The sequence below is a fragment of the Malaclemys terrapin genome, chromosome 2 (assembly GCF_027887155.1).
Source record: "Malaclemys terrapin pileata isolate rMalTer1 chromosome 2, rMalTer1.hap1, whole genome shotgun sequence".
Taxonomy (NCBI): domain Eukaryota; kingdom Metazoa; phylum Chordata; order Testudines; family Emydidae; genus Malaclemys; species Malaclemys terrapin.
Window position 1 is genome coordinate 186,964,999 of NC_071506.1, and position 25,494 is coordinate 186,990,492.

General features: G+C 40.6%; 1 long non-coding RNA gene across 1 annotated transcript in view; it reads left to right on the forward strand.

Annotated features, from left to right (window-relative positions):
- The window catches only part of LOC128831066 (uncharacterized), a 351,765-nt gene that overhangs the window by 208,312 nt on the left and 117,959 nt on the right, over positions 1–25,494 (forward strand). The window contains exon 4 of the long non-coding RNA XR_008443735.1: positions 25,109–25,166. This is a non-coding gene — a long non-coding RNA (uncharacterized LOC128831066). The remainder of the gene's footprint in view (positions 1–25,108; positions 25,167–25,494) is intronic.

The window sequence follows — 25,494 nt, forward strand, 5'->3', positions numbered from 1 at the left end:
TCCAAACCTTTTTCAGTTAGGTTTTGGTTTGCATTTTTGGGCATTGGGGGGAGGGTGCGAGTAGGGATTCATAACCAAATCCAGAGGCTGTTGGATATAATTCCCATAGATCAAGACTGGCATGTATGGGGGAGAAACCTGCATGCCATAAAGTAACGTAGCAGAAGGTGCATTCTCTTTACATGCCAAGGGGTTTGATATATGGAATGGCAATATGGATGTTTGGGCTCCGGCTGCAGCCCAGGCTCTGGGACTCTCTCCCTCTTCCCCTCCCTTCCTCCCTCCCCCCAGAGCCTGGGATCCAGCCCATATGTCTACATTCCAGTTTTATAACCCCACAGCTTGAGCCCTGCAAGTACAAGTCAGCTGATGTGAGACAACTTATTTTATTGCCATGTAGACAGATACTTAAAATGCATTCAGTTGATTGCTGTATAGATTGGTTTTACACATCTGGTTCCAAGAACTTCAGTAGGGTCAGTAAATATTAATGTCCATTGGGATTAAATTTGGGCTCTATGTTGTAACCTGAGGTATGGTATTGTCAAAAGACATCAAATACAATCAACCCTGACTCTTCCATTTTGCCTGTCAATTACTCTGTGAGCATTCTTTTTTGTAATTTCTGTACATATATCTTCTTTATTTCTTTATTAATTTATTACAAAGTGTTTGAAGCTCTCAATTGTCTATTGTAGCCTTATCTGAAATAAGAATCACTTAGAACTTGAATTCCAATGCAGATGGATTTTAAGCAGACCACTAGGTTTAGGGTGACCAGATAGCAACTGTGAAAAAATGGGACAGGGGTGGGGGTAATAGGCGCCTATATAAGAAAAAGTCCCAAAAAACAGACTGTCCCTTTAAAAACGGGACATCTGGTCACCCTAACTAGGTTGGTTGTAATTTTGATGATAAAAAAATGAATTTACTTGAAGTAATCTGAGCTTCCTTCTCCCCTACCCCCTTCTGTTATGATCATCCTTGAACATTTATGGTACCATTCTGAAATCAAAATACAGATTTCCCTATCATGCCTAAAAGGGCTTTTTGTTGTTGTTGTTGTTGTTGCTTAATCATGGCATCTAAAAGGATAGGTTTTAATTTATTCTCTGTATTTTGTATTTACAGATTGTCTCATGTACATTTTTTTTTAATACAAGAGTATACCCCTATCAAATACCCTTCCTTTTTTATAACAGAGATTCTAGATGATCTGCTGCTTTGGAATACAAATCTTTGTTGTCTTGTTATAACTGCATATTGTGCTTGTCTGTAGTGTTTTAATATTGAGAACAGACTCTGTCTAGCCAATCTTTTCTGCAGTATTTCAAAATCTGTCTCTATATATCATCATCTTGTTTACTTCTTAGTAGTTGTTGTCATCTTTTCCTGTCACTGGTATTCCCTGGACTAGAAATCACATAACATTGTGTTTCCTCTCAGAATTTCTTGTCTGCAGATGTTGACCTAATATTGGAGGCCTTTACAAGGTATCTTCCTTATACATACTTTTTCCTGGAGCAAATCCAACAGTGTTCTGAAATTTCATGAATTTTATTCCGAATCCTCAGCAATAGCTTATCCAAACTTTTTGTTCCAACTAATGCTAAGAATATAAGGGCATGCTAGGAATATGATGCATCTGTCATTCATGAACTGGACTTCCACAAGGTTGAATCATGTTACATAATCATGTAGCATGATCCTCTTTTATTCCCTATCTGAGAGTGTCTGCACAGTATCCTTTGCTCACTCTGCAACCTTGGATAAATACTGCACAGGTCTCATTTGCTCTTTGTTTGATAACTGGGCTGTAGATTTTTAAGACCAGAAGGGACCATTAGATAGGGACCATTTGTAATATTTAAATCTGGACACTCCAGCCTGCCTCTCCCCTCCCCTCCAAAGTCCAACCTCATTTCGCTCCTCTTCTCTTCTTCCCCCTATCTCTGACTGCTCTCACCCCCCCCCCCATCTTCCTGTATCAAGAGGGACTCACCTGTGGAGCTGAGGCTGGGAGCTGCAGCCACCCGATGCAAGTAGGAGGCGACTCTGGCTGAGTAGGAGCTGGCGTGGGTGATGACCCCGTGTCTCCCTACCTCCCCTGCCCGCAGTAACCAGATTTTTGGTGTCTGGTCAGTAGATCTAACCGGAATCCACCATTTCCCTTGGTAGTGTGTGCCAGTGTTTAATCACCCTCACTGTTAAACTTTGTTGACTTATTTCTGAATTTGGATGCATACTGATCACAGTAACCTCACAGAAAGCTGCACTTTTGGGGTGTGTGAAAGTTGTCTCTGACAAGTTTCTTGGAAGGGACAGGACACAATAGCATAGCCCCTACTCACATGAGAAGTAAGAAGACGGTGACACTAGGGCCTTAGTCTTTTTATTCCTGTTTTCCCAATTCAGTATTGCACTGTTGCAACAGTAGAAAGAAGGGGGGAGAATTCAAAGCTATTAAACAAATCAGTTCTTAATGATTTGGCATATTGTGAGTTAAGTATTGCAACAGACTCTTTACAAAGGATCCTCAATCTCTCTTGTCTGCCAATTTCTGGAAAGTGAGAGTACAGTTAAAGCCTCTAATAAGCCCCTGCTGGGGGGAACAGTGTGTGGGAAGCCAGAACCCTAAACAGTGTAAATATGCCTTACAGAAGGTTTCCACTGTTCCTTATTCCTCCTCAGAAGAATCTAAATCTAATATGAGTTTAGGGTCTCCTATGACAACACCAGTATTCTGTTCCATAGATCTTCTGCCATGATTAAGTCTTAGTCAACAGTTGCCTCATGACTTTTAATTAGGTTGAAGTTGAATGCACTCTCCCCACTCCTGCCCCAGCAACTCCGTTTTTTTCTCCTCTGTTGAAAGACTGATGAAAAGAAGCTGAATGCAACAACCTTACTGCTCAGCACTTCTTCCTAGCCATATTTCCTCAAGCCCTTTTAATGGCTAATCGCCCTTTGAGAACGCGTGTTTTACTTATCCCTCATTGCTTTCTGTCTCAGTGATGTCATTTTGTTTTACCTAAGCTTCCAGCTTTGTTGAATACTATTATTAACATGCATATGGTGAAGGCCAGCAGTGCTTGTAATGTTTGCTTTGTAATGTCATGAATAAGACTTCATTGTTCATGTTCTTTGAATAGGTTTTCTGAATAAAGGTACTTATTAACCTAACAACTTTCAAAATAGCTGTCTGGAGGCAATGGCAGAAACAACAGGAACAGCAACAGCCAAAACCACCACCCCAACAAAACACCAAACAAAAGTTGAAGAAAGTTTGCCAGTCACGTAGTTTCCACACTGACAACACATAATTCATTTACTATTTTTTTTGGATAGGAGGGACTTCAATATTGCCTATTTTATTGTGCATGCAGTTTCTTCCTTGCCTTTCAGTAGCCCTTTTGTCTACACAGCAAATGAAACCAGACTTGTCAGCACACAGGTACACATGTATACAAGGAGAATAAGGCCATTGTCAAGAGCACGTGTTAATCGGCATGTAGGATAAGAATAACACAAGTTACTGGTGACCCCTGCCTTTATTGTGTAACAACCTCTGTCTCTCTCAAAAAAAACCAAACAAAATACCATCACCTTAATACAACCAAATGCAGAGATTATGTTTTGTTGGGAAACTAGATGGAGCTGGCTGTCAGTGTTGTTTCTGTATAAACATGTGTATGAAGAGATGTCCCTTGTCTGATCTCTGTGTGACACTTCTGAGAAATAAGGTTGTCTCAAGTCCCTGCTAGGTATGGTGCTTGCAAAAGACTGCATTTAAGCAGACCTGCTTTTCCGGTGATCATTGCTAAAGCATATTAGAACCAAGGTGAGGAGATTTCAAAAATATACTCTACTCATTAAACTCTCAATGATTTGTACAGAGATTTTTTTTTAAAATCACTCCTAGGGCCCTTTCCCTTCTACTACATAAGGGATATTTTCTGAAGTAACTTCCATCAACATGAAAGGGTTTCTGAACAAGGGGTTGTTGTGGGCAGCAAGAAAATAAAGTGTGTGTGTATAGGCGGGGAGATGGCATAATTATCTGGGAGAGGTGCAAAGCTCCTACCACAGGCTTTAAGTGGATAGGGGCCACTGGGCATAGGTATAAAACGATGCAAGAGCCCTTGTTAAGTTTGAAAGAGTAGATGCCATTTTTAAAGACTGAAAATCTTTTAAATTAAATCTTTAAAAAACCTTAAAGAAACAGGCAAAGAGGCAATACACTAAGTTTGCATAATTGTACATACTGTGCTTTTCATATATCTGGCACAGCAAATGAGACCACCCCAGATTATTTTTGCATCAGTGTCATCACATGTGAAGATTGCTTCCTTTGCTGACTGGAAAATGACAAGTTTACAGACTTGCTCCCTGCATATTTGAATATAATTTTGGCCATGCCAAATGACTTCTTGAACCTGTCAGCACACGACACAGGAGACTGGGCTAACCATGGAAAGGATGGTGGAGGGCTATTGTTACATTATATCAGTCTTGATATACACTGAGAGCAAAAGAAATGATGACTGGCCAACCTACTCTTTATTGTTAACAACTTCAGAGACGGAGGGAAATGACTGACTGTTCAATGAAAGGAGCAAGTTGAACCAAGTTTAGTGGTGATAGAAGAATATACCAATTGTGGCTGAACATTATTGCCTGTGGGTCACAAGTTTCTGCAGGTGTAATATTTCAAACCAAATGCTGATGACTAACATCCAGAAATAACTACATAACTCAGGGAGTTGGGAGGAAAAAAAGAAGGTCAAGGAAGAACAAAATGGTAATGTAGATTAAAAATAAATTACCTCTGTTGAGAAGTTAGTAGAGATGATAATGTGGGTTTTTGACTGGGAGTTGATTTGGTCACTTAGGCTGATAAAACTGCTGTCATGATCTGAAAACAGCTAACAAAAATTGTGAAAACAGCAATGCTGAAAGGCCAATCTGGTGTCTATCTCTGATTGAGAATCCAAACATGGAATTTTATATAGGAGACAAAGTGTGTTAGGAAATTGCTAAGGCTTCAAGTATTTATCAATAGGGTCTACCTACCACACCAAAAATGTATAATAATATACTAAAATAATTCTAGTTCAAAACACCCCTGAAAAGGACAGTTAAGGTGCATCACCCTTCTGTTTCTACCATATTTGTTGTAATCTCATGCAGTTTACACCAACCTATACTACATCCCCTTGTTGTAGTCAATACAATGAAAAATAAGGATTAAAAACTAATATAGTCTTGCATTAGCATATGTTTGCTGATACTGTGAGATGATGTTAATTGAGTGACATGCCTTTTTTTATTTAAAAAAGGGGGAACATTACTGTGACGGGCTGGATCACAGAAACCCCCTTGGGAGCTGCCACCCGGTGTGCAAAGACTACCCCTGCTTCTGTTTTCCCTGCCAGCTCAGGACTCCAGCACCCTGTCTTGCTGAGCCAGACACTCCTGTTTGGCTCCAGACACAGATCCAGGGCCTGAATCACTTGTCCCAAAGCTGCAAGTTTACCTGAAAACAGCTCACAGTAGAGTGCTTGTCTTTAGCACTCAGATGCCCAACTCCCAATGGGGTCTAAACCCAGATAAATCCATTTTACCCTGCATAAAGCTTATGCAGGGCAAACTCATAAATTGTTCGCCCTCTATAACACTGATAGAGAGATATGCACAGCTGTTTGCTCCCCCAAGTATTAATACATACTCTGAGTGAATTACTAAATAGAAAGTGATTTTATTAAATACAGACAGTAGGATTTAAGTGGTTCAAAGTAGTAACAGACAGAACAAAGTAAGTCACCAAGCAAAATAAAATAAAATGCGCGAATCTATGCCTAATCAAACTGAATACAGATAATTTCCTCACCAGTTCCAGAGTGCTCCCTTTTACAGGCTAATCTCCTTTTAGCCTGGGTCCAGCAATCACTCACACCCTCTGCAGTTACTGTCCTTTGTTTCAGTCTCCTTCAAGTATCGGGGGGGGGGGAGGGGGGTGGAGAGGCTCCTTCTTTAGCCAGCTGAAGACAAAATGGAGGGGTCTCCCCTGGGTTTAAATAGACTCTCTCTTGTGGGTGGAGACCCCCCTCCTCTGCAAAGTCCATCTCTAAGATGGAGTTTTGGAGACACGTGGGCAAGTCACATGCCCCTGCATGACTCAGTCTTTGCAGGCTGACGCCATTGTCCACATGGCATCTTGCATGTCTCCAGGAAGACTTCTCATGTGGATTGGAGCATTCCAAGATGCATTGTTCCCTAAGTGTCTCCTGATCAGGTACTTAACCTGGTGAATTCCTTCCTAAAGAAGCTGACCAAATGTCTCACAAAGCTTACTTAGAAATCAGGCAAGCATACAGCCCATATTCTTAACCTCGAGTAGAAAATGATATATATGTACAAATAGGATGAATAGATATAGTAGACCATAACCTTTACGGAGATATGTTACATGGCACAGACAGCACAAAACATATTCCAGTTATGTCATACATACGTTTATAAGCACCCCCTCCCCATAAAGCCTTATGGGGTAATTGAGAGACATGCCTTTTTTTATTTAAAAAAGGGGGAAACATTACAATCTCTGGGGTTATGGAGGGTGCTGTAATGTAGAGCATGCTAACCACTAATTAACATTCTGTACTGTTTTAAATAAAAGCTGATTATATGTGACAGTACTTTGAATACAGACCCCTTGATAAGGAAATTGGATTACAATTTCTTCCTAATGTATTGATCTATGCTTAACATGCATTAATACAAATTAAGAAGTGTCAAAGTTAAGTTATTGCAAATTTTATTGTGAAACTGTTTGTCTCTCCTTGCCCAGAAGCACCTGTTAGTATTTTTGGAAGGATTAGAGGGCAAATTACAAAGATGCATAACAAATGATTTGTTGTTACCCCATACAAAGGTAAGCAAGGAAGGAGTTCACTTGGGACTCAGTAAAGCTGGGTTATAAAAAGCAGTTAGTAGAGTCCTAAGACATGAGTCCAGAGGGAAAAGGAAGAGGAAAGGTTGCCCAGCCCACCTAAGCCTCAAAATCAGGAAGCAAGTGGAAACTTGGAGGATTATACTGCTTAAAGGCTCAATGAGTTGAACACTGCTAGCTTAAAGTTACTTCTGCTGGGAACAAATTATCTGTTGATTGCTGGAGATATATAGATAGAGAGATAGATCAGGCTGAAGAAGGCTCCAGTGGTAGCAGCCCCACATGCATTCAAAAACTATGAGTCAGATCCAAAGAAGCATGAAATTAAAATAAATAAATCATGCTGGTTTCTGGTCTACCTTTGAACTTTTTTAGTAGACTAGGTTTACTGATATTGTTAGGATTCAAACCTAAAAGCACTCCACATGCAGAAGTAAATAAATAATTTAAAAAAAATCTATATGCAGAGAGCTTGCAGGATCAGCCTCTGAATTATCAAAGATGACTAATAAGTAAAGTAGTACAATGAGTGACGTTTTGTAACATATTGCATAATTAATTGTATATTGATACAATTTAAAAGGGGGCAGTTTTCTTTCTACAGTGAATTTGTTTAGCTGTTTCATTTAATAGCCAAAGTGGATCATTAGCTAACTGAATTTAAAGCAAATTAGCTCATTAAAATGGCATTTTCTTGAGCAAATCACTTTGGCAAGAAGTTTGAAAAATATGAAATTTGTTTTCTGTGTTTGTACCAAAGGTCAATAGGAACATTATACAAAGTGTACAAGCCAATATTCGTCACATGATAGCTTGTATCTGCAGTTATGGAAACCAAGTTTAGAACAAAAAATTGGATTCTATTGCTAAGCTTCTTGAATAATGTTTATTACTTTAAATTTAAGAGAGAAAAGGAAAAAACGTACATTTGCCAAATACTTCTTGTTTGATTCTGGCCAAATCATTTAATCTCTCTTGCTCAGTTTCTCCATCTTTCAAGTCAAATTGTAATACTTATGTACCTTACAGAGATGTCATGAAGAGTAATTAGCTAATGTTTATGCAGCACATTGAACATGTGCCATGTATTTGCTAGATTAATATTGTATAGCATATATACTGGCATCATATTATTAGAAAGTCCTCAAAGTTGTCGTCTTCTGATCCAGCTGCCATCCCCCATTTTCTCTATATATTCTCTTTTTCTTAGGGGGAGAGGAAGAAGCAAGGAATTTGAGGCATGCAATTGTGTTAAAATGACTCCCATGGCAATCTTAGATCAGTTGCCTTGTGAATATATGTAATGACATAGTCTTAAGACTTAGGAGACCTCTGTGCTAACCTCTTGCTAGCATTGGTCAAGTTGACCATTTGTAAGTCCAGGAGGAGGAGTTGAGAGTAGAGGTTCTCTTGGACAACAGGAACGCTCCTGTGCAGATTTGATTGGTTTTTTTTGGTGGGGGGGCAGTTAGGGGGGGAAGAGGTTGTGTGTATGTGGGTAATTGTAGGAGTATTTTGCTCTCTTTTCAAATAAAAATTGTAAAGTATAGAGTTCTCCGTGCTGGCATCAAAACCTTACAATCATGGACCCAAGGCCCCGTCCTGGTCTTAATTATATGAAGACATGTATTCATATTATATATTATTACCTGTAGTTCAGTTTCTTGTACAGAGTCAAAATGAGAAGAATGCTGACCCTTATGTTAACTGGAGAATTTGGCTGAGTTGTTAAAGTTTTGCATTGTTTTTCTTTCTGCCCTTTATCTTCAGGTGTTTTACCACAATGTGCTTTCATTATGATGTAATTGTTAAGTTTAGAATTGCTTCACTGCCAGACAACATTGAGTGAATTACCTTTATCAAAATATATCAAACAATGGATGTTTGGCAGACAAAACATGATGTACAATAATTTTGACCCCAAGTATGTGCACTTCTGACTGAAGTTTTTTTTTTCTCTTCACTCTATTTTGATGCTTGAAACAGTCTTTACTCTGTCCTACACCACCAGAGTCCAATTTATTTCTGACCCAGATGCTGCTATGACAGTACAGCAGATCTTGATGGCTGTACTGTGCTGTCACCACAAATACAGTTGTGAAACCACACTGCCCAATCACCACCTTCATGTGTTTTATTTCCAATTAATGTTTTAATTCCAACTAACGGTGCTGCCTTCAATAGTCCCTGGACATGGGCTCACCTATTGGCTGCAGTGATTTCAGACACTGATGCTTATTTGTATTAAAAGAATGTGTAAAGGCCCCAGTGTGGGCCTCAATGTTAGGCAGTGTACAGACAATTAAGCAGAAGACCCAATCCCTACTCCTTGGAGTTTACAATTGTGAGTCATGTGTTACTTGGTACATCCTCCAGCCAAATGACCCCAGAGCACACTTTGGTGACTAGCAAGGACTAGATTTGCTTCTTGTTCTTTCCTTGGAGTAATTGTCTCTAGCCAGTCTTATTAGTTGCTTGCATTTATAAGTATTAAGTTCACTCATCAATTTTAAAATGTAAGGGGAGTAAAATGACTGGTAACTTGAAATGTCTTTACAAGACATGCATTGAAACTGATATTTGTATAGGAAAAATCCTCTGGCTATGGCATTTCAGTATGCTAAGTGATCTGATTAGATAGCTATGAACTCGAATAAAAGCTTTTTTTTTAAACAAAACAAAACACACTTTAACACCACAATCCATCTAGTTTGCAAAAATATTACCAAAGTCTTACAAGCCTTTAAAACGACTCAACCTAGGGTGCATAAGACAAAATATGTTATGTGAGGTACACACAGATAGCTGGGAAATGGTTTTCCTGTACCATGAAAAAATGTATCATTTCAAAAATCTTCCTCTTCTGCCTGGGATAGTACTTAAACCTTTCAAACTATGTGTGTGTGTTTGGGGGGGGAGGGGGATGTTTTTGTGGGGAAAAAAAACTAGAAAGAGAGAAGACTAGCCAGTAACCCAGTTGTTAGGGTACTCATATGAGATGTAGGAGATTGATTCAGAGCATGGGCTTGAACCTGGATTTCCCACATTGCCGATAAGTGCACTAATCACCAAGTTATTGCCCGTTCTCGGGTTTTTGTCTGCCTGTCTCTCTCTCTGGTTTTGATCAGAAATTCCATCCTGGACCTAAGAAACCTTTCCCTACAAAAGTTTAGTCAAAACCAATATATTCCCTTTAAAAGATTTGGTTTCAATAAATTAAAATTTTCCAGTAAAAGAAACATTTTGTCAGAAAATTCCCAACCAGCTCTTGTTACATGTTTACTGACAACTGAAAATAAGTGGTTGCCTCACAGCTTCCATTTGCCAGTAATCATTGGGGGGCAAATCAAAGTAACATTTCTTTCCCAGAAACCATACCATTTTACTTTTGATTTTTGTCTACTGAGAAATGCAACTAAATTACTGTAACACTATTGTAGCACTGTTGATGTAATACAGTGGGTGCATAAATATTAAAGTCATGTGCAACTATCTGGAATGCTTCAGGCAAAACCTCTCAGGGAGCTTTTATAACAATAAAGAAAAATATTCAAAATTATATGCCCAATCATAAAAGATGTGGGCCATATCAACTGGAGTTTAAGGCTAATTAGTTTAGGAGTGCTTTTCAGTGTTATCATAGAAACATATACCTAGTAATAGCAGACTAGCCTAGCAGTGGTTTAGTAGCTTTATTGAGCTTCACATTGCTCTGCTCCCAGCAATACTATGGATCATGTCCAGGATTACTTTTTCTTCACTCATTACAAATGATACAATTTGCCTTATTAGCAGCATTGTAGCAATTTATATTTTATTACAGTGGTTGGCAACGTTCGGCACGCGGCTCGCCAGGGTAAGCACCCTGGCGGGCCGGGCCAGTTTATTTACCTGCTGACGCGGAAGGTTTGGCCGATCACGGCTCCCACTGGCCACAGTTCGCCATCCCGGGCCAATGGGGGCGGCGGGAAGCCGCGGCCAGCACATCGCTCACCCGTGTCGCTTCTCGCCGCCCCCATTGGCCCGGGACGGCGAACCACGGCCAGTGGGAGCCGCGATCGGCCGAACCTGCCACGTCAGCAGGTAAATAAACTGGCCCAGCCCGCCAAGGTGCTTACCCTGGCAAGCCGCGTGCCGAACGTTGCCGACCTCTGTTTTATTAAGTCATTGCTAAATTATATATTTTTAATAATAAAACCTTATGACAATTAAGAAGATCTTCTGCCTTTGTCAAGTGTCCAAATGCTGAGTTGCATTTTGTTTGTTTTAGAAAGAAATTTGTGCACACCTTAGGAGTTTGTCCTAAGACAACATAAACCCTACTACAGGGTCCCAGTTCCAGAAGTCCATTAAGGAAAAAGTTATGGTGGCACAAAGTGGCTGCAACTGTTTTTGTCTGTTGTACTAGATAATTAGGGTTCCAAAGCTGCCCCCAAAGTGGTACATGCTGATTGTGGGGATGCTTGGTGTTGAACATCGATCTGTACCCCAAAATGTGGTCTTTGTGTAGGATTTCTGTGTAAGATTTCTGATGTGGTGTGTTGGAACATCAGGGGAGCAGACAGTTTCAGCACATTGCCCAGCAGTCACAAGGGTGTGATTGTAAACTATTAAGGCTGAATGAGTCTGACTGCCAAACAATGCAGCATAATCTTGGATGGCCTGGCTGGTCAACTGGGGAAAAACTGGTCAATGGAAAATGGTAGACTTCATCCTAAGACCTGCAACAAAGGCCCTTTGAGCAATATGGAAATTAGGTTTAGGCTTGCACAAGGAGGGTGAAAATGGATTTTCTCTGAAAGCAGGAAAACAAACTGGGGAACACACATACTCTGGTAGGCAATCTGAATAGGTATACGCTATGGGGTTATGTCAGCATAGTCTCTGTGGTGTTGACATACCCTCTGTCCTGGGTGAGGGGGTGGGCCTTTAGTCTTGGGTTCCTCTCAGGACTCAGACTGAGTCCAGAACATCTGTGCTTGCTCAAAAAATGTAGGTTAGGACTGGTCTGCTCTTTTCCTGTTAACTCATGAGGGAGGCCCATCTAACTTAGCTTGTAGTGAAGTGTACAATTAGATGAGTCTAAATAGGTGTGTAGGCTTCTTGTAGTTATAAAATCTTTTTCTTCTCCAATACTTTATTCCATTTGCTAAATATACTTACTGTTTTAAGGCGGCAGTTTGTCAAAGTATAGCACTGTGAACAAGAACCCAAAGGAAGAAGAACAGGTGTCCAGTCATACCTATTCAGTAGGCATAGACAAGGTGTGGAACCCAAATCCTAGTGGGAGAATTGCAAAATTTCACTCCAGATAGACCTAACACCAATCGAAGAGACCAAAAAGGGGGGTGTGGCGGCAGGCAGCCCCATGACCATGACATTGACAAAGGCCAATGAGACAATGGAATGGGCTGATTCAGTGCATCCCCCTATTGAGCTTTAGTTGTAGGGTTTTGATAGTTCATGGACCTTACAGCTAGCTATTAATATGCATTAGCAGACTGAGGCCCTGATCCTGTGAATGTGCTTAGCTTTACTTGCTGAAGCTAGTCCCATGGATTTCAGCAGTACTACTCACTGTTTATAAAGTTCAGCAAAATTCTTATCAGGTTTGGGGCCAAAGCAAGCCTCTTCCAGTTCAATTGGTATAGATAAATGTTTTCTCACAAGTCCATCACTAAGTGGCGGTAATTTCAAGCAGGTACCATGCTTTACATGCAATCTGGCAGTAAACATAGCCTGCAGGAAGGGAAGGGGAGAGGCAGGAGACAAACCCTGCCTCCTCTTCTTAGATCTGAATCTGACATTTTTACACACAATTCCATCCTGTCAGTCACTACAGTGTAGTTGCACTTTAAACAAGTGATTGGGTTCTATTAAAGATATGGAAAGGTATATAATTTTCCATTTTGAGTTATTGGCGAGCTCTTGGGATGGAAGAATGTGAGTTCTTTGCATGCATTTAAAAGTGGAAAGAAGGGAAGGGAAATTAAAAACAAGGAAGTGAAAGATCAGCAGATGTAATAGCAGCATCAAGAGTAATAAAAACTCTTACCAGAAAACATCTATTGATTTTCCCACCTTTTCCTGTAAAAACATCAAAATGCAGGAAATATATTCAGTGAACAAAATCTCAAGTAACATTGGCATTGCCAGTAGCTGGCACAGCCCGGTAGTGCTGCCACAGACCATGCAGTTTGCTTCATCTGGCTGTCTGACTCTTCCTTCCCTACCTACATATTCTCATTCCATACGCTCTTTAAAACTTCTTCCACAGCAAAGACCTGTGTGAGGCAGTCAAGTACTGTCATGTGAATAGAGTCATCCTCTCATCTACATGCACAAAGTAGACTCTGTTCTTTTAATAAATCTTCAATACAAAGTTGTTTCACCTAAAAAAAGAAGATATTCTGAAATTATCCTAGAGGTGCTGAGATTGCAGCAAATCATTTCACTTCCCACATTTTGAGTGTGTGCTGTAAGATTCAGTGCCATGCAACCTTTGCAGGTACATTCCTGGTGTGTCTCATTAGTCCAGAATGATACATCTTCCCTTTCAAATTAATCTAATAGGAAAGAGGGCAGATGCACCCCTTTAATGCACCTAGGTTTAATACCTGTGTAATATATGCAATACAGATCTACTTGCGTAGCTTTATTGATAGTCCAAGTGTCCAGGGCCAATCACAGTCTTTTCTGACACCGAGTAAAGCTTGTAGGCTGTGGGAATGAGGAGAGCTACTTCTACAGCTTTCTATGGTGTGTGCATCCAATCACAGTGTATGATTTTCATTATTGAACATGATTATATGGTGGCGCCTGAGCCAGTACACTTTTTTGAATAGCAAGGAGGAGGGCTAATTACAGTTATAACTAGCCTATTCTAAGGGTACGTCTACACTACCTGCCGGATTGGCAGGTAGCGATCGAACTGTCGGGGATTGATTTATCGCGTGTAGTGTAGATGCGATAAATTGATCCCCGATCGCTCTCCCATTGACTGCTGAACTCCAGCTTGGCAAGAGATGGAAGCAAAGTCAACAGGGGAGTAGCAGCCATCGATCTCACACCACGAGGACACGAAGTAAGTGATTCTAAGTCGATCTAAGATACATCGACTTCAGCTACACTATTCTCGTAGCTGACGTTGCGTATCTTAGATCGATTCCCCCCCCCCACCCCCCCCCCCCAGTGTAGACCAGGCCTAAGATGATTCCCTACTCAAAAGAGAGAGTGCTTAAAGCATCACTTTTAGTAGCTGGTGGTGTAGATAAATACCAATCTCTAACACAGAGTACCCATGAGTTTAATTCCCAGAGAATCATTTCATCGCTTTGTGGTCATAAGGCTGTGATGGCATGCATGCATGGTATCTTGATCTGTACCTGGTTCGCACTTTTCATAAATACCCACAAATATTTTGGATTTAGTTAAATATGTTCTTGTTGTCATCAATGAGAGCTTAATACCTGTTCCATAGAATTTACCTGTAAACTTGACAGACCCAGTTCTTGGGGCCTCTTCTGACATTGAGGTGGCTCACATGAGACTGAATTTCTCTAGTTTCAGGTGAACTGCATCAGTTCCTTTCTTAACCATTACATGGTGATTTTGATTTAAGGGGTGCTTTTGGTAGCACAGTCCCGTTTTTAATTACAGCATGCTCTGTCTGTCAGCTGCAATAGCTTGTAGGGTGGTGCAACTGGACTGTTTTCATTTGCAGTGAAATTATTTGGCTAGCATAGTTGAGTGGGACAGGAAGAATGAAAAGATGTTTAAGAGCATGCCAGGATGGGAAATGTAATCTGTTACATCATTTCACATAAACTGTTTTCTGATGCCTAAAAGAATGTTGTTCAGGTTTTAAAATAGACATATTAAAGTATATTGAGAGTGTGACATATCCGGGTCAACTAGACCAGCTGATGTCAGGGTCAACGTTAGGTAAGCAATATAGGGACTGCAAATCCAAAAGTAATGACAAAAATCTCTTTTTGAGTATGGTAAGATAGGAGAGAATCACCACATTTTTTTTTGCATACAAATGTTATTTTTACATTAAAGAAGAACATTGGAGCAATCTGCTGCTACTTTCCTTCCTGAAGTGAAGAACTCCATATCATATCATAAGATAGATCTGTGGAGCAGAGTTCAAATCTGAATTCTGATCCAAATGTCCCCAAATTTAGGAGTTTTCAGATTGAGTTTTGGTTCAAGCCCATTGGAAAAAGAGGCCCATGTTGAGTAGTTTGGATCCACAGGGAGATGGATTACCTAAGCCAATGGGAGAATCCCTCCCGTTGGCGTAGGTAGCACCATGGCAGAAGCGCTAAAATGGCGCAGCTGCAGTGGAGCTGCTGTGTTTTAAGTGTAAACAAGCCCTTAGTTCTAAAAGGGATATGGTCAGTGACAAAAGATCTAGACTGACACGAGTAAATGTGAAAAAACAAAATCTATTTTTTTCCTTACAAGTATGGCATCATGTTTTCAGATGGGAAGAACAGATTTAGGCTTTGTCTACACTGGCACTTTTGTCATTAAAACTTTTGTTGCTCAGGGGTGTGAAAAAAACAGGGCCGGCTCCAGGCACGAGCCCACCAAGCTTGTGCTTGGGGCGGCACCTGGAGGGGGGCGGCGCGGTGCTCCGGCCGCCAGGGAGAGCAGAGCCCCAGCTGGGCTCTCCGGCCTCCCCCCGGCACTCTGGCCGCCGGGGAGAGCGGAGCCACGGCGGGCTCTCCGCCCTCCCACAGCACTCTGGCTGCCACTCCGCCCTCCCCCCGGCGCTCTGGCCATGGGGGAGAGTGGAGCTGCGGCAGGCTCTCCGCCCTCCTCCCGGCGCTCCGGCCGCCGGGGAGAGCGGAGCCGCGGCGGGCTCGCCGCCCTCCTCCCGGCGCTCTGGCCGGTCGGGGAGAGCGGCCTGCGGCCGGGCTTGGTGCCCTTCCCTGCCGCGTTGGGGCGGGGAGGGGGAGGCGGCGGGAGGCTTTTTTGCCTGGGGCGGCAAAAAAGCCAGAGCCGGCCCTGGAAAAAACACCCACCTGAATGCCATTGTAAAGTGTGCAGTGTAGACAATAGCCTTAGTTTGTACCTATAAAAGCTTGGTTTCAAAAAGGCTACTTCAGAAAGGCTTTCAGATACTGAGGCCCTTACCAACAGTGTGATGGGGTTCTCATCCAAAACATTCCCTAAAGTGCTCACATATCTTACTACATGGGTTTACATACTGTTAGAAAAGTCCATGTGCAAATTTCTGGAGAGAGGGTTTCCTTGTTTTAGGGAAATAGCAAAATTCAGAACCAAACTCTGTTTTTCTCTGAATTCGCAAGACAATTATGAAACAATTATTGTCATAAAAACTCCTCCTAAGTTTCATCCTTGGCAGCTCTCACCCACATCTTTTGACTTTAAAACAGCTTGTGTTCTCAATTATAAATAGTCCATCTTTTCTCAAAGTCTTTCTCTTCTAGTTTTAGAGGGCCATGATTTTAAAACCACCATCTAGTTCACTAACCCATCACAAACCACTCATTAGGAACCTGATACAACATCCATTGTTGTTGATAGACTATCAGGTAGCTGAGTAACAAAACCAAGCAAAATAACAAATCCATGGTATGAAAGGCTAAGATTTGCCCCAAGTCCACTTATAGAGAAATAAATGTGTGAATTTTACATTAAAGTAACACTGAGCATTTATACCGAGGTCTAAAATTAATAATATACTGTACAATAATAGAAAATACTATGTATGTACTTGAGTTGCTGTGGTTCTTTTGTAGTAAAATCTCATTGTGAATGTTACATTAAATATTGTGTGTTTTTCTTTATGTGGTCCTCTTTTATTGATTAATGGCCCCCCTTACTAAGTTCTTCTTTTCATTATAGTATCCTCCACTTACTTTGCTCAAGCTAATTCATCACTTTAGGTGTGAATATAGCAACCTGTTTTAAATTAATCTCAAGAGATGAGTGCCAGTTTGCTTATTGAGAAGGTCTTGTGCTATGCAGTCCTAGGAACAGATAAACATTTCTTCACTTTAAAAAAAAAAGTTAATCTACAAAAGTAAAATTAGCAACCTAGGGCATTTGATGACGAGCAAGGACACTAACTTGAACTTGACAAATCTATTAATCATTTCTGATTAATCAATTCTGCAAGCAGAATAAATACTGTGCAATGGAGAATATTGCTAGTACAACAGCAAAGGGTAATTTTTCTCTCAGTGTAAAAAATGAGACTCCTGAGTGTATTTAGAGAAACCATGACCTGTTTATTTTAGGTCTCTCCAGGTGCTTGAACAGAGAAGGCATTAAGTCTTTTATCCTTTCTGTGTTTACTCAGCTATTGGAGTTACCTAATGAATTTAAAGTAAGTATTGATAGGACATTTTAAAATTCACACTTAGAGCCTTATGCAACAAAGGCAAATTAAACTATCAGTGATAGTGGAGTCTGAGGTTCCAACAAATTATTTTCTTGATCAAGAATATACAAATACAGGGCCAGACCCAAAGCTAGTGTAAATTGTCTTCAAATGGAGCTAATGCCAATTTACACCAGATGAGTTTCTGGCCTTTCCTCTGTAAAGCTATCAGATAAGAGCCAAATGTGGATCTCAAGGCAGCAGTACATTGCTCACTTTTTCAGGTGTTGCAAAACAAATGAAAATGCAGAAGTCGAAATGTATAGGTGTGTTTTATAAGCTGATTTGAAATGGTGAAAATTGTCTGCTTACTCTCAAAAATATATATATTTACAGCTTGTCAGAAGACATAGCAGCTTCTGGGGCAATTAAGTGGTCCATATGTGGAGAAAGTTCAGGACAGACTTGCAGTATCTAACCAGATGAATTTCCATGGGGTTTCAGTGAGAGACTTGCCTGAATGACTGTTAAAATGTTGGTAATTTTCTAGATTTGAATCAGAAACAAATTAACTGAAGAAGACTTCAGAGAACATGTTCTGAATATGCAATATGAAAATTTATGGAAGTCTGATCCTGCAGCCTTTAGTCACATCAGTAGCCCAAGGCAACGTGAATGATTCATATGAGTAAAATTCACAGTATGAGGTCTACATGCTGAAGTTACCTCTCTCCCTGCCAACCTAGTAACCTCCAGGTTGCCAACCATCGAGAATAAGATATTACTTATAAATATGATTGATCTGTTTTTGTAAATGTGAGATTACAATGGTTGAATTCAGATCTTTCCAGTAACGCTTGGATTTTACTTTATTTTGAGACTATTTCGTTTGCCTTACGTGTAAAAGGAAAATGATGATAGTAGATACTTAAGAACTTGGAAGAATCTGAAATAGAGGAATTGAACCATCTAGTCTTATGTTCTGCTCCCACCTATTGCTAGCATGAGTTGCTTTAGTGGAAGATGCAAAATCCTCCAATAATGCACCAACTCAGTTGTGCACTGCTATACATGAAGAGGGAAAATTCCTTCCTTACTCCTGGAGATGTCTTGTTTAAGGCCTGAAGCACGATGTTTAATCACCCTATTTTAACTTGCACAATTAGAAATGTTATCAGTGGTCATAAAATTATCTAGCCCTTTTAAAAAATCAGCCACACTCCTGTAGTAGTGAATTCCACAGGGTAACTATACTCAGAATAAAAAAAGTAGTTCCTTTTGCTTATTATACCTTTTATTTTATTAAGGGGTCCTCTTGTTCTTGTATGATAAGACGGGAAAAAGGGATTAACAGACTACTGTTCACTACACATTTTATTTTATAATTTTGAATAAATCAATCACAACACCTTTAACTATCCTCCGTTCTCCAGAGCTTTTGGTTTGGTAATTACCTGAGTGAGCAATCTAAGTAAATAATTACCTTTAGGCATATTTTTCTATGCAAAGGCTTCTATTGTCTAATATGTGAAGGTTTACATCTGCACAGGTACCAGCATGCCTGTGTCACAGAGGTCACTCACCTCACATGGTGTCTCCTCCTGGCAGCTCTGGAGATTAGCTCTTGCCAGGCACTGCCCTCCTCTGAAGGTGTCTCCAGAGCTGGTGCTAGGCATAAGCAGACTAAGCAATTGATAAGGGCCCTGAGCAGCACAAGCGGCCCCCTCCCCCTATTAATTATTAGTATGTGTTGGGTGTGGGGGAATATTCCTGCTTAGGATCCCCAATGGGATAGCACCAACACTGGATGTTTCTACCTGTCATCTCTTTCACCCTGTGACCCCTCTCACTCCCAGAACTGCAGCTTCCTCTTCATGACTTAGCCCTCCAGCCAGATCACTAAGGTCCGCCCCTTCCAGGGAAGTCAAAGTCCTCCTGGACCAGCTGTCCAGCTGGCGTCTCCAACACCCTGTGCCACTTCCTAGTGACTGATAGGGGAGCACAGGCCCTCCCTCTACCTTGGGTTCCAGCCAAGGTCTGTACAGACCTACCCTTGCAGCTGTTTCTCTGGGCTTCTTCCTACCTCTCTGGCTTCCCCCGTCTCTCGGTTTGCCAGCCCAAACTTCCTCCTCCCAGGAAGTGACTGTAGACTACTTCCTTGCAATCCCTGGTCTTTAAACGGGCCCATCCTGTTCCTTCCCAGCTGTGCCCATTTCCAATTGGTGGCCTGCTCCCTGTCTCCTCTTTCTAGTGTAACCTGGGCAGTTAATTGGCCTGCCTAGCCACTTTAACCCTTCCAGGCCTTCGGTGGATGGGCACCCTATTACAGCCTGATATATAGACAGTCTTATATGTTTATTTAAGATTGCTATGTAGTAGTTAACACTTAGCAATTGACTGAACTGACTGTAGAAATGCAGTCAGGAAGGAAAGAGGGCGGTCTTTGAAGAAACTACTCTTGAGAACCTCAGACTGCACAAAGCTTGCTTTTTATGACTCTTGGGAAGCTAGTATCCCTTTCTCTTTCCTCATCACCTTGGGTCTCTAGCTGCTCTGTGATAGGAAAGGATGATAAATCATCCTTTATCCTGTCTCTTCTTCTTCTTCTTTTAGCCTTAGTTCTGTCTATATGGGGTCAGCTCTTCAAGTCCTTCTCCATTTGAGTCTTTCCTGAATCAGTTCCTCAGAAATTCTGCAGCTAATCAAATCCTTTAGCATCCATCTAGTTTTGGGACTTCCAACCCTTCTCTTACTTCCCATTTCTAAGCTTAACATCCTGTTTCCTATATATTCTTCCAGTCCCCTTTTCATGTGATCAAAACATCTAAGCCTGGATTCCCTCAGCTTTTCTACGGTTGGTTTCCCTTCATGCTTTCCCTAATTGTTTATTTGAACATGGTTCCTCATTGTAATGCCAAGCATACATCTTAACATTTTCATTTAAATTGTGTTCAAGATATTCTCTTGTCTCTTCCTCAGTCCCCAGCATTTGGAGTCATACAAAAGTGCATGCCTAATTACCATCTTGTAGATCTCACTTTTCAATTTGGTAGGCATCCTCCTCTCGCAGATCGCTCCAATCACTTCTGTCCATTAAGTCCAGGCCTTCCCTGCTTATTGTTGAGTTCAATTGTCCTGTTCTATTGAACTTCTGTACTTTTGGTAGGGACTGGCCTCCCAGATTTATGGTCTCATTATCTTCCTGCAAGGTATCGTCAAATCAATGGATAATATGCTCTGTTTTATTTCTGCTGATTTTCATGCTATTTCTTTCAAGTACAAATCTCCATCTCTCTAAATCTTCTTCCACTTCCCCTTTACTCTCCTCCATGAGCACTTAATTATCTGCATTATTAGCATGCACCAGTCTGCCATTCTCAGGATATTTTCTGTAAGTGCATCAAGCACAACATGAACAAAAAGGACCTTACTGCTGAGCCATGGTGTACCCTGACTCTTACTAGAACCTGTTCAGTTTCTCCACATGGCCTTCTAACTGTGGTGACAAGCATCCTCATATGTCTCCTGGATGGGTCTGATACAGTCTTCAGGTATCTGTCTCATTCTCATATGCCGTCAGATGACTTTTCTTGGAACAAGTGCATAAGCCTTCTCAAGATCAATGAATACTATGTGCAGGGTTCTCTTCTTTTCTCTATATTTTCCACAAGGAATCTTAATGCAAAGATGCCATCCATTGTTGACTTGCTTGGCATGAACCCAAACTAATTGTCACTGACCTTTACTTCTCTTTGTTGTTTCATATCAATAACTTTCTCCAAGATCTACATCATGCGGCTCATGAGTTTAGTGCCACAAGAGTTGCCATAGCCTTGTATATCTTCTTTTGTCTTAAATATCAGTGCTAATGTGCTCTTTCTCAAGGCATCAGGCATTTTCTCAGTCCATCTGATGCAATTAAACAGTTCTCAATATATTCACACCTGTTTGCCACAGGCACTTCCATACTTCTGCTGATATGCCATCAGGACCAAGAGATGTCTTATTTTTCATGTTGTTCAATGCTTCTGCAACTACTTCTTATAGGACTGGGGCCACCAGAACCTGGTTTGGTTTTATCATATGGTATGGTTTTCTTAGATTATCTTAATTCATAAACCATTTAAAGTAATTTCTTTACTATTTCTTAATCTGATTCTCATTGATTAACATATTTCCTCTTGTATCTGTAATAACTTTGATCTCACCGATGCCTTTTTAGTTCTCTTATTACAGGTCTTTGCCAGTCTGTATATTTTTTCTCAACCGCCTTTGTTTCAAGACAGACACATAAGCCCTCCATGGGCTTAACCTTAGTGGCTGCCACCTCTTAATTTGCTATCTTTTTGTCTTATTTATGCTCCAGAAAATCTTGTTGTTGAAACATCACTTGCCAAGGTTTAAAACACTTTTTTTTTCCCTTCACCACCTCTCAAACTTTCCCGTGGAGGCTTTTGTTTCACCAAGCTGGATCTTTGCATTCCTTAATTTTGCTTGTAATAGATTTGTATTTTCTGTTAACACTTCTAAAAAGATCTTCTTCAACACTTTTGTTTTTAACTTCTTTCTAACTTTAAGTTTTCACCACTTAGTTTTGTGTACTTATTGGTCCATTTTTTTTCTCATGTATGATACATATTCACAGTCAAGGCCCAGCATTCTGTGTTGAGTTGCAGTGCTTTCACCTGGATTACCTTATAGTTTCTGATGTTCTTCAGCTCATCTTGATTTATCAGGAAGTAATCTTTCAGAACCTTGATACTGCCACTCTGATAGGTAAACAAAAGTTCTTCCTTTTTGGTGAAAAATATATATTAATGACTATCAACTCATGTCTGGGCATAGAACATAAGAATGGCCCTAGTAGGTCAGACCAAAAGTCCATCTAGTCCCATATCCTGTCTTCTGACTGTGGTCAATGCCAGGTGCCCCAGAGGGAATGAACAGAACTGGTAATCGTCAAGTGATCCATCCACTGTCGCCCATTCCCAGCTTCTGGCAAACAGTGTCTAGGGACACTATTCCTGCCCATCCTAGCTAATAGCCATTGATGGACCTATCCTCCATGAATTTATCTAGTTCTTTTTTTAACCTTGTTATGGTCTTGGCCTTCATAACAGCCTCTGGCAAGGAGTTCCTGTGCATTGTGTGAAGAAATACTTCCTTTTATTTGTTTTAAACCTGCTGCCTATTAATTTCATTTGGTGACCCCTAGTTCTTGTGTTATGAGAAGTAGTAAACAACACTTCCTTATCTACTTTCTCTACTTCAGTCATAATTTTGTAGACCTCAATCATATTTCCCCTTAGTCGTCTCTTTTCCAAGCTGAAAAGTTCCAGTCTTATTAATCTCTCCTCATATGGAAGCCGTTCCATACCCCTCATCATTTTTGTTGCCCTGTTCTGAACCTTTTCCAATTCCAATATATCTTTTTTGAGATGGGGCGACCATACTTTAAAATAGTTTCCTATTCCTTGTTCCTGTGTCCATGGCCTGGTCCCCACTAAGTCCCCACTTCGGACTAAGGTACGCAAATTCAGCTACGTTAATAACGTAGCTGAATTCGAAGTACCTTAGTCCGAACTTACCGCGGGTCCAGACACGGCAGGGAGGCTCCCCCGTCGATGCCGCGTACTCCTCTCGCCGAGCTGGAGTACCGGCGTCGACGGCGAGCACTTCTGGGATCGATCCCAGAACATCGATTGCCTGCCGCCGGACCCTCCGGTAAGTGAAGACGTACCCCATATCCATGGCTGCTATGGTACCTTTTGAATCATTTACCATCTCTCCCCACACACCATTAGGATTTGTTTCAGTGATGATTTTTTCATTCTGTACTACTGTCTCTAAAAGTGTCAATTTCCCCTCAGAATTCCTCTTTTTCTTGTTTATCCTTTTTCTTTTATCCTGTCTAATCTGTAGTATCTGCAACTCATTCCCTCCCGTCCCCCATCCCCCCGGTTACAGGGAAGAAAATTGTGTATTGTAATAAAACTATACTCAAAACTGTGGGAACAACAATTCTATTCTTTTTTAACAGATTTGTGGTTATCTCCAGACATTCTTTTTGTTGTGTTGACTTATGGAAAAATAATAAAATATAACTAAAAAAAGTGCTTTCAGTACTGTGGTTACAATTGACCTTCTTTGCATATTAACTGTACTTTACATGTGGTTTTGATTAAGAACATCTACAAATAAAATGAAGATTTATTTCAACTAAACTAAACTAATTTGTCCCCATGGTCTGCACAAGTCCCTGCATCTGAACTGCAGTTCAGTAACACTTGCATTTTCATAGGGGCACCTTCTGTGGAGCACATGGGATGAAAACATGGGGTGATCATTTTTTTGCATTTAACCGCAACAAGCAGTGGACACATGCAATTTCACAGGGGATATGACAACTGTCCCAGAAATTACTGCAAACAGAACTCTGAAATACATTGACAGCACATCTCTGTTTCCTTGGGAGAGTGAGTGGCCACAGTGACAGCTTCTAAGAGCTCCTGTTTTTGTATACCACAGTATATATTTAGCATAGTCCTTTTAGATATTGTCCATGCTGGTCTAAGTTACATGTGTGGGCAAAGGGAGGGAAAATATCTTCTGGCTGAGGATCTGGACTTCCGTGGTCCTCAGGGGATAATACAATGATGTTATGATTATGTATCACATGTTACCAGTCCATTTCCATAGTTGTTTTCTAAGTGCTGAAAAGCAGCCAACCAGCAGGTTTTGGTGTTATAACTGATAACTCAAAAGGGCCTGATTGGCCGTTTCTTATTAGGGCAAAACTCTTTTTGACTTAATTGAGAATTGTCTGTAAGATTAAGTAAAATTCTGCCCAAAGTGGGCAAGTCTACATTCTTTCCATGCAATGTAGTGTCAGGCTACTACCCTAGCCATGCATCATAAGCACGTTGAAACTGGGCACCCTGAGGCTTAGCAAGAGTGTCTTGGTCCGGAGCCTTATTGCCTTAAAATAACCACCTAACTTCATCCTACACATTTTCATTGTACTTTTTAGATTTTAATGTATTTTTAAGTAGTGTCGCTTGGTTTATGCCATTTTATGAAGCAGTGCTCCATAGTGTCATTATAGGTTTAGGTTTTAAGTGCTGCTGGGATGCAATTCCCTTCCCACCCCTATTTAAAAAAAAAAATTGGAATCATGTCTTAATATGCAGATTCACAAGGATATCTGCTGACATTTCCAGGCTCATGTTATCAGACAAATATGAAAAAGTGGTTGTGTAACATTGGTGGTATTTTGATCTATGGCAGAGCTGGTTAGGGAATGTTTTTCCTGTCCCTTTAATATTTCTGAGATCAAATATGGTACTTAATCTGTGAAACAGCACATTAAAATTAGCAATTGACCTGAACCAAACATTCCCAAACTTTGGGAAGTTTAAATTCCAGGTCTGGATCCAGATTTTACAGTTTATGGCATTTATGGCCAATGTAAAATCACCATACCTATTTCTTGAGATTGAGCAATGATTTATGAATTTGGTAATCCTTTTGCTTTGATCATTTCCTATATCATGGTTTATGGTTTGTGTAAGGGATCACAATGTTCTTTGCCTGGTGTGTTTTGCCCATTAATATGGGATATGTGTTGCATTTTTCCTTATTATTTGGGTCTAATTTTATGGTGTTTCTTAGGCACCTATCATTGTGGTGTCTCACTGCCGATTTCTGGCATGTTTTCTTCAGTTTGGTCATGTTCTTCATTATTACTTGGGTTGAGTAGTGTTTTGTGACACAGGTTCTTGAATTTCTTTTTTCAGACTGGGACTGCAATTCACCGTTGTGGAGATGCCAGGATTCTGACAGGAAATGCTGATGGTAGGAAGGCAGTTATGCTGAGAAGCTTTATAGGAATCAATTCCCACCCACTCATCCCACAATAATGAGTGTAAAATGCAGACCCATAATAGTATGTATGTACTGTGGCTATTCTGCAAAAATGACTATATAAAAACAAGATCTTCTAAGACAGAAAATCAGTTTCCTGCATGTATGCTAACGCTTGCCTGCTTTCCTTAGTGGCAAAAATATGTTTGTATCACTTTTTGCACCTGTTAGTTCAACTGAGCTAATGCAGAGATGAGTGAGTGAGTTAGTTAGATTCCCTGCCTTCTCAAATGTCAATAATAGAATTATTAAATAAGTT